A 9882-nucleotide genomic window follows, 5' to 3' on the forward strand; every position below is an offset into this window, starting at 1 on the left:
GTCAAATAAGTAAATAAAATGGAGGAAAGGGATAAATCTCCTTACAGATGAATTCCAAATAATACATGTAGAAGAAATAAGAGGAAAAGAAAATCACCATTAAGACACCATAGAATGATTGCTTTGGGCAGGTCCTGGCGATCGTTATCACGCTGGTGGGTGACGTGTCAAGGAGAAAGGCGATAGTTCCATAGCCTCAAAGAATCTGCTCCCAAATAGTTACTCATTACTGTGATGGTTTTAACACATGTCCACAAATTATCTGATACTTCCCCTGGAACGAACTTCCTCTTTCCTTCAGTGTGGGCTGAATTTAGTGACTTTCTTCTAATGAATAGAATATGGAAAGGGGAAAATAGTAAATTTACAATGAAGAATCTTGGCAGACACCACCTTGACGATGTGGTCAAGGTTAACTGACCAATAATAAGTCACATTGCTATATGATCAAGGGGAAGAGTTCTTCACGTCTGTGATATTCTTCCCCAAAATCCACAACCCCAGTCCTATCATGAGAAAACTTCAGCAAACCCAAATTTTCTGACATTCTACGAATACCTGACCAGAACTCTTAAAAGTATTAAGGTCATGAAAAACAAGGAAGGCCTGAGAAACTGTCACGGGTTGGAGGACATTGTGGAGACATGATGACTAAATATAACATGGTACCTTGAATTGGATCCTGGGACAGAAAAAGGAAAACCTGGTAAAATTCAAAAAAAGTCCATATTTAATGAATAATGTTATATCAGTTAATTTGTTAGTTTTGATAAATGTACCCTGGTTGTGTAAGATGTTAACATCAGGGGAAGCTGAATGAAGAGTGTACAGGAACTCTCTGTTCTCTCTTTGCAACTCTTCTATAAATTACTTCAAAATACAAAATAGTTGTAAAGTGTGGACAAAGCTGGGATGGAAGACAGGGAGGCTCAGCCCACTCCTATGCCGTGCCTTTGTTCCTTCTCCTGCACAGTGGACGTACATAAAGCACATCCTACTGCAATTGTTCTGGTGTTTGTTTGTATTCTGCACTGTTTTGTTAATATGTTAACAGTCTCCCATCAATCTGCATCACTTTGCCAGCTGGATATGTATTTAAGTCCCTTGTCTTTACCCTGGCTCTTAGCACAAGGCCCAAGATAAAGCAGGTTTTGATGATTGATGCTCCATGATGTGGTATCAGTGCGGTACTTACACTATACAATGTTGAGTGAGGTTTTTTCTGTTGTTCAGGAGTCAAGGCTAAGGCCAAGAGCTGAGTAAAAAGGTGCAAAACACCCCAAATTCTGAGCTCAGAGTGCCCCTCGCTGCCAGGTGTCAGCCAGCCCCCTTTAGGGCTTGCTGAAAGCGAGAAGGCTAGTCTGCCATGTACTGCTCCCCACTGCATGGTGTCCCGGCCCGTGGGAGAGGGCTGGGCAGGGGGCGAGGCCAGCCTTTGAGGAGCATTCTGCTCAGGAAGAGACGTTCTTTCCTCCTTCACTGCCCGCAACCCTGAGCGGGGAACCGTCTCCTTCCTGCAGAGTGCTGATGCCCCCGGAAAAGGAGAAAGAAGAGTGTGTTGCCAGAACCTAGAGGGAGAGGGCTGGGAAGCAGCTGGCCACCCACTGCCAGGCGAGTGTCAGCGGGGGAAGGTGACTGGGCCTGGCCATCCTGTTGGCACCACCTCAGCAGGGTGCCAAGGCAAGAGGCCTCCAGCACAAATCTGTGAGGTACGGACCATCTGAGGTGGCCTCAAAAGACGTGGGTGTGTGCTTTGGACTGAACATTTGTGCTCCCCCAGAAATTCATCTGTTGAAACCTAATCCTCAATGTGCTGTTTCAGGAGGTGGGGCCTTAGGGAAGTGATTAGGTCCTGAGGGTGGAGCCCTCATGAGTGGGATTAGTGTTGACAAATAAAAATGGCAAGCAATAGGCCATATTGGAGTATATGAGGAAGCCATTTGGTATAAACCTAATTCGGCCTGACTTTGTTTTTTTTTTTCCAAAAGGGCCTGACATGGCCTTTGAGCACGCATTGTATATCTGCTTTAAAACTATGTCCTATGGCAAGAACAAATGGCCTTAAGATAAAGGTGCAACTTCCCCCCACATTGGCATTTCCTTAGGGATAAGCATCTTTCCTTAGGCTAGGAACTGATTGCTGTGCTCACCTTTGAACACCCAGCTCACCTGTGACCACCCAGCTCCAGACAATAGAACTGCCACCCTGCTGTGTTCACCGAGACAGCAGACCTACCTGCTGTTTCCATCAATCGCTGTCCGACAGAGCAGTCTCACGACTATTGTAAAAGGGACATTTCAATCCTATGTGAAACATCCTCTCTGGGGGTATATAACCACTCTGTGCACCCCACTTCTTTGGTGCACTTTCTTCCTTCAGGAAGAAAGGCCCCGGGCCATGGGTCATGGTCCTCAGATTTTAGCTCAGAATAAACTCTCCCAACTTTTCATTTATAGATTGGTTATGGATTATTTTCGTCGACAGTGTCCTTATAAAAGAGGTCCCAGAGAGCGGTCCCTTGCCCCTTCCCCACTGCGAGGACACAGACAAGAGATGGCTGTCCATGAACCAGGAAGCAGCTCGCACCAAGCACTGACTCTGTGAGAGCCTTGATCTTAGACTTCCCAGCCTCCAGAACTGTGAGAAATGAATGTTTGCTGTTTAGTTAACCCAGTCTAGGGGATTTCTGTTGTAGCAGCCTGAGCTGACTAAGACAGCGGGAGACAGGCTGAGTGTGACAGGAGCTGGCTCTCCCGCAGCTGGTGACTGTATTTTGGGTAGATTTCTTCAGGGCTCCCAGATTCACCCTACAAATGACCAGCATTTAAATTCCTGCCACTCAGAGGGCGCGTGTCAGTCTGATATTGACGGCCAGTCAGTGTTAGCCAGGGAAGCAACAGCAAGCACAGAGAGGATGGCGACTGTAGGGGAGGGGGACATCTCCTCCACCCGCTCTGGGTTCGTCTGGCCGGAGAACGAATTAAATTCACATGAGACAGAATAGCAGGAGAAAATTAAACAAAGCTTTATAACATGTATACATGGGAGAGGCTCAGGCAAGCTGAGCAACTCACCAAGATGGCTGAAGCCCCCACCTTAAATATCATCTTCAACTAACGACAAAGGAGGGTGTTGGGGGTGGAGGGAGTCAGCTACAGGAGGTTACCAGAAACAGGAATAAGATTATTATGCAGATTTAAGTCCTTGCCTTTGGTATTGATTAAGAGTTTCTAGAGATAAAGTCATCCCCCTCTTCTTCCTGGTACAGAGAGGGAGGGACCTTTACAGATGGAGATTTCCTTTACAATGTAAGTGTCTCTTAACAAAAGGCAAGCAAGTTCCACTCCTCAGAGCCTCCTTCCCTGTGTCAGCCCCAAATAATCCTCATGCCAAAGAGACATATCTTGGCGTGGCCAACACCAGTCCCTGACGCAACCTCACCCAGTCAAGTAAGGAGAGGTTTGTATCAGGCATGAGAATGAAGATTCAGACAGAACTGAATCTTAGAGACTGGCCTGAGACAACTCTCATAACTAAGAGATAGTTATGAGATGAAAAATTATGGGGTCAAAACAGGAAGTTGTTACTACCCAGTAAGAAAGGGAGGGTCAACCTCCCACAGTTGGGGGACAGGTCCAAGAGAAAAGAAAGCCCCAGTGAGCTGGACACTTCAATAAGCCATTTATACTTATACACATTCTCCCAAATTGAGAATAGTTAATAAATTGTAGATTGTCTCATATTAGGTAGGGAACCTTTCTGTTTATTTCTTATTCTGAGAATTTTTACAGATGGATAGATGAAAGACTTTTTATTAAATTATAATTCTTTCCCTTTATAGTATTATTTTCTCACATTAGTTGCCAGGAAACTTTGAGTTAAATCTGACAAATAAAAATGGCAAGCAACAGGATATATTGGAGAATATGAGGAAGGTGTTTGGTATAAACCTGATTTGGCCTGACCTTGTCTTTCCAAAAGGGCCTGACCATGGCTGTTGAGCATGCATTGTATATCTGCTTTAGATATTCCCTATGGCAAGAACAAAGGCCCTTGAGATAAAGGTGCAACTTCCCTCCCCCTCCCAACGTTGGCATCTCCTTAAGGATTAAGCATCTTTCCTTAGGCTAGAAACTGATTGCTGCGCTCACTTGTGACCGCCCAGCTCGAGACAATAGACTTGCCTCCTGCTACGCCCTCTGAGATAGCAGACCCACTACCTGCTGTGTCCATCAAGCACTGTGCTGACAAATCGAATGCCCAATTGCAGTAATTATCTCATCTCATATGCCTGATAATGCTAAATATTTTCAAGATCAGGATGAGAAAGTAGATGTAAAAATAACTAATCCATTATGATTCCTTAATTAGTTCTGTTACTGCCCAGGGGAGTCATCTGCCCTCCCCAAGACATGCCATAGCCAGGAGGCAAGGTGGTAGGAGAGAAAGGGTTTCTTTATTACAGCTTGCTAGCAAGAGGGAAGACAGCCGACTAATGTCAGAAAGAACCGTCTTATAGAACAAAAACTACAGGCCAGTTGTGTCTGGGGCTGGTCTCCGGGTGGGGCAGACCTGTGGTCTTAGTTCCTGATCATCCTCTGTTTTACTGGAATATGCATCAGAGATCAGATCAATGCCTATACCTTGATCTTCAGTTGTCATTGATGTTGGCTATCAGCACAGGCTCTCTGCCCGGGGGTCATCACATTCCTGGAGAACTCACAAGAACAAAGTTATCATCTTAAAGCAGCTGGGAGGGGCCACAAAATCTATAGAGCACGTCTGGGCTAGTTAGTCAGAGGTCATTTAAAGCTACAATGTGGTTTCTTTTATACAACCTGGCTTCCCTTCACCAACCTTGTGTTGAGCCGGTATCAGTTGCATATAGTGAATTAAATATTCACACTTGTATTGGCTGTGACCTCATTCAGAATACTGTTTAGTATCAAACCCAGAGGTTTGCTAAGTCTCCTCCTTTCATCTCTGTCCTTCTCCCTCTACTGCTGAGCAGAAGACAGGAGTTTGCTGTCCCTTTGGCATGTCTCGTCCCTGAGCATCATGGGGCTTTATCACTACCACTGACTTTCCTGTGGGCTCAGGGCCTGCACTGACTTGCAAATACTTCCAAAAACTCTGGATCTTAAAACAGTCAACAAGCCGGTGTCAGAAAGAAGGCAATGGTGTTCTAAGAAACACAAATGAGCAAAGAAACATACCACATCCTTTCTTACTTCTGTTATTTCCTTATGTTAGTTAACCACTTATGCTGAAAACAATGACAAAGCAAGAGAGGGAAAAATCGGGTAACTCGTAGTTTCTTTTTTTTTCGGTCTTCCCTTACTCATTAATAAGTGGAAGGTACAGAGTGTTGGTAGAACGCACATGCAACCAGAAGTGAGTTAAGGATTCTGATCATCAGTTCCCCCACTGCCAAGCATTTCCCAGACACCAGCAGGGTGGCCTACAATTCCACCCAATCCTGACACTACCTATCTGGAGATAGATCAGATTCCACAGGTGAAGGGCTCAGTCCCACAAGGGCAGCCTCCACTTCAGATGCCAATCACAAGCCCAGGTTGTCACCTGTGCTTCTCACTGACTGGCTGTAGATCAGAGGTTCCCGCAACCCCCTCCTTGGGTTCGATCAACTTGCTAGAGCAGCTCACAGGACTCAGGAAACCAGTTTACTCACTAGATTGTCAGTTTATGACAATAAGTATTAAAGGATACGAACCAATAGCCAGATGAAAAGTTTCACAGAGCGAGGTCCTGCACAAATAAGCTTCTGTCCTCTTGGCAGAAGCTCTTGGGCTCACCAACCCATAAGCTCTCTGAACCCTGTCCTTTTGGGTTTTTATGGAAGTTTCATTATATAAGCATGATTGATTAAATCATTGGCCACTGGTGATCGGTTCAACCTCCGGCCCTTCTCCCTTCCCCAGAGGTCAGGCGTGGGACTGAAAGTTCCAACCCTCTAATCACATGATTGGTTCTCTGGCAACCAGTCCCCATCCTTAGGTGTGGTTCATTAACATAGTAAAAGGTACCTTTGTCACTCTCATCCCTTAAGAAATTCCAAGGGTTTTAGGTGCTCTGTGCCGGAAACAGGCAAAGACCAAATACATACAGTAATCCCCCCTTATCTCTGGGGGATACCTTCCAAGACCCCCAGTGGATGACTGAACACAGATAGTACTGAATCCTATATATATTATGTCTTTTCCTGTCCATACGAGCTATGATAAAGTTTAACTTATAAATTAGACACAGTAAGAGATTAACAATAACTAATAATAAAATAGAACAATTACAACAGTACACTGTAATAAATTGCCAGCATCACTACTCTTGTGTTTGGGGCCATTATTAAGTAAAATAAGGGTAACTTGAACACAAGCACTGTGACAACATGACAGTCAATCTGATAACCAGCTACTGAGTGAATAACGGGCGGGGAACCTGTACAGCTTAGATGCACTGGACAAAGAGGTGATTCACATCCCGGGCAGAACAGGGGAAAAGCTCAGGATTTCATCACGCTACTCAGAATGGTGTGCAATTTAAAACTTATGAATTGCTCATTTCTGGAATTTTCCATTTAGTAGTTTTGGACCTTGGTTGACGGTGGGCAATCAAAACTTCAAAAACCAAAAGCACTGATAAGGGGGGATGACTGTAATTACTATAAATCACACTATCACAGGAGTGAAGACAGTTGTTAGTTATGTGCAGTGTTTCCACTCTTCTTGTAAGAATGAAACACAGTTGATTCTTGTTATTCACCAGAGTTATGATCTACAAAGTCACCACAAACACTGAATTAGCAAACACTGAACTATGCTGCTCCCAAGGGGAATATAGAGTTAGGTTCCTGCCAGCTCCTGTTCACAATGTTTTCATCAGCTAGTGAACACATAGCCTTGTTTTATGTGTGTTTCTGTTTAAAGACACCTTATCTAACATATATTGTTGATTCGTTAACTTTTGAACGCACAGCCAGTGGCACTATAACTCACATTCAAATGAGGTTTATCTAGCATGCATGTTTTCTCTGTAAGGTGTAAGGCACGTCACAACCTTCTTCCAATTTGGAACACGGGACAGTACTTCAGCACTACACCTGGGGGTCACTTGAAACACGGAAATCACCAACAAAAAACATAAAAATGCAGAAAATGCGGCACTAATACACCACAAAGAGACGCTTGTTTGCAGTTGGAGAGCTGAAACAAGAAAGAGAACTTCACCGCGTTCAACCTCAGAAGGGAAAGTACATGTTGACTGATTCAAATGTTTCCACTCTCTGCATGCACGTGTCCAGGAATGACCAAAAGTGCCGAGAGTATTGATTTGGGGGTTGCAAATAAATTTTAGCAAATAGTCAAATTCACAAATACAGAATCTACAAGTAACGAGGATTTGCTGTATGTATGCATGTACAAGCTACAAAACAAAAACTGTGTAATTTTGGTGATTCCACATGAGTTAAATGCTAATATATTTGCGTTTAAAACTAGCCCTGCACAATATAAACATGAGTGGTAAAATTCACGCTAACAGGGGCCGGCCCCGTGGCCAAGGGGTTAAGTTCGCGCGCTCCACTTCAGGTGGCCCGGTGTTTCATTGGTTCGAGTCCTGGGTGAGGACATGGCACTGCTCATCAGGCCACGCTGAGGCAGCGTCCCACATGCCACCACTAGAAGGACCCACAACTAAGAATATACAGCTATGTGCTGGGGGGCTTTGTGGAGAAAAAGGAAAAAAATAAAATCTTTTAAAAAAAAGAATTCATGCTAACAATATAAAACTTTAACTTTTCTTTACTTAAAATGGCATTAAATACTAAGTAAAAAACACCATGACAAGTCAAGAGAGAGACTAGAAGAAAGGAAAAAGCTTTAGCTATATTTACCACCTCTAATTGTACTTTTTTCCCATTTTTTGAACAAGGGGCCCCACATTGTCATTTTGCACTGGGCCCCACAAATTATGTAGCTGGCCCTGTCCCACAGGCATTCCTTCCCCACCCTCAGGTTTACATGCTTCCCTGAGTCCCATCACGAGAGCATGGGACATTCTACTTCCCCAATGCAGCCGTGGGAAACACATCCCTCTCACAAGGAGAGCTGTGGCTCCTTCAGTCCTTGACTCCCCCCAGCACACCACCCCCAAAGCGAGGCTTTGCAGGCCTGAGTGTCAGCTGGATGGACAATAAATGGCCATCCCCACCTCCACTAGCAGACTCCTACGGGGAAAGACAAGCCCTAGTCCAAAGGTCAAATGGGCAAGTTTTCCACCATTTCCTTTTTGCTGTTCCATCTGTTCCCTTCAATTAGTCAATCTGTTAAAGTAATAAAATCTCAAACCTTGGAGGTTCCAAAAGGAGACAGGGGAAAAGTTTTATAATCTCAGAGTGGTAAAGGTCTTTCTAAACGTGAACCCGAACCTAGAAAGCTATGAAAAGAAAGACTGATAAATTTGACTATTATGTTAGTTTTCTGTTGCCACAAACTTAGTCATTTAAAACATAAATTTATTATCTTACAGTTCTAGAAGACGGAAGTCTGAATGGGTTTCACAGCCTGAAATCAGTGTCGGGGGGGCTGTGCTCCTCGGACCCTCCAGGCAGAATCCGCTTCCCTGCCTTTTCCAGCTTCTAGAGGCTGCCTGTGCTCCGTGGCTCACGGCCCCTCCTCCAACTGCAGAGCACACACTCCAACCTCTGTCATCACACCTCCTTTTCTGATTCTGACTCTCTTGTCTCCCTCTTATAAAGACCATGGGGATTACAGTGGGCCCACCCAGATAATCCAGGATAATCTCTCCCTCTCAAAATCCTTAACTTAATCACATCGCAAAGTTCGTTTCACCGTTTGAGGTGACATATTCATAGGGTCTAGGGATTCAGACAGGAACATGTTTGGGGAGGGGGAACTATTTCATCTACCACAACTACGTAACAGATTAATATCTCTGATGGTAGAAGAATCTGATAACATGTGAAGCCCTCTTATAAGATTCAGAGAAGTAAAAAGATATGTGCAGACACAGGCACGCACACATATCTGGCTCTCAAAAGAAGCAATGCGACAGTAGGAAGAAGGCTGCTATGCCTGGCACGTTCCCTGATTTCTTGATAAACTCATTTAGCTTGTATATCAGATATGGTTTTAATTTCGGGGAAGTCACAGCAAACACCAAAGCAGAAGTCAGCTATATACAGCCCCCAAAACCCTCAGAGATACCAGGCAGACACATCAGGCGAGGTCTCCAGTTGGCTAAATTTATATAAAATCCCTAGGTAACCTGCACTCAGGTGCTGAGACTCTGACAAAAGCTCGAGTTTGTCTCAGGTGTCCTTGAGAACTCTGACTCTCTATAAGAGGGAAAAATCTATTCTTTTTTTCTTTTTTTTTGAGGAAGATTAGCCCTGACCTAACTACTGCCAATCCTCCTCTTTTTGCTGAGGAATACTGGCCCTGAGCTAACATCCATGTCCATCTTCCTCTACTTTATAAATGGGACGCCTACTACAGCATGGCTTTTGCCAAGTGGTGCCATGTCCACACCCGGGATCTGAACCAGCGAACCCCAGGCCGCCAAGAAGCGGAACATGCAAAGTTAACCACTGTGCCACTGGGCCAGCCCTGAAAAATCTATTCTTGATAATCCCAGATCAAGACATACTTCTTCAAATGTGTTCTAATTTTGCGGAATCTCACATGAAAAGAATATGTATTCAATTGCTATTGACTGGAATGCTCTGAAAATGTCAGTTAGGTCAAGTTGGTTGATGGTGTTGTTCAGGTCATCCACATCCTTATTGATTTTCCTTCTACTTGTTCTATCAATTACTCAGAGAGGAGTATTGAAGTCTTCAA

The sequence above is a fragment of the Equus caballus genome, chromosome 5, assembly GCF_041296265.1.
Source record: "Equus caballus isolate H_3958 breed thoroughbred chromosome 5, TB-T2T, whole genome shotgun sequence".
Taxonomy (NCBI): domain Eukaryota; kingdom Metazoa; phylum Chordata; class Mammalia; order Perissodactyla; family Equidae; genus Equus; species Equus caballus.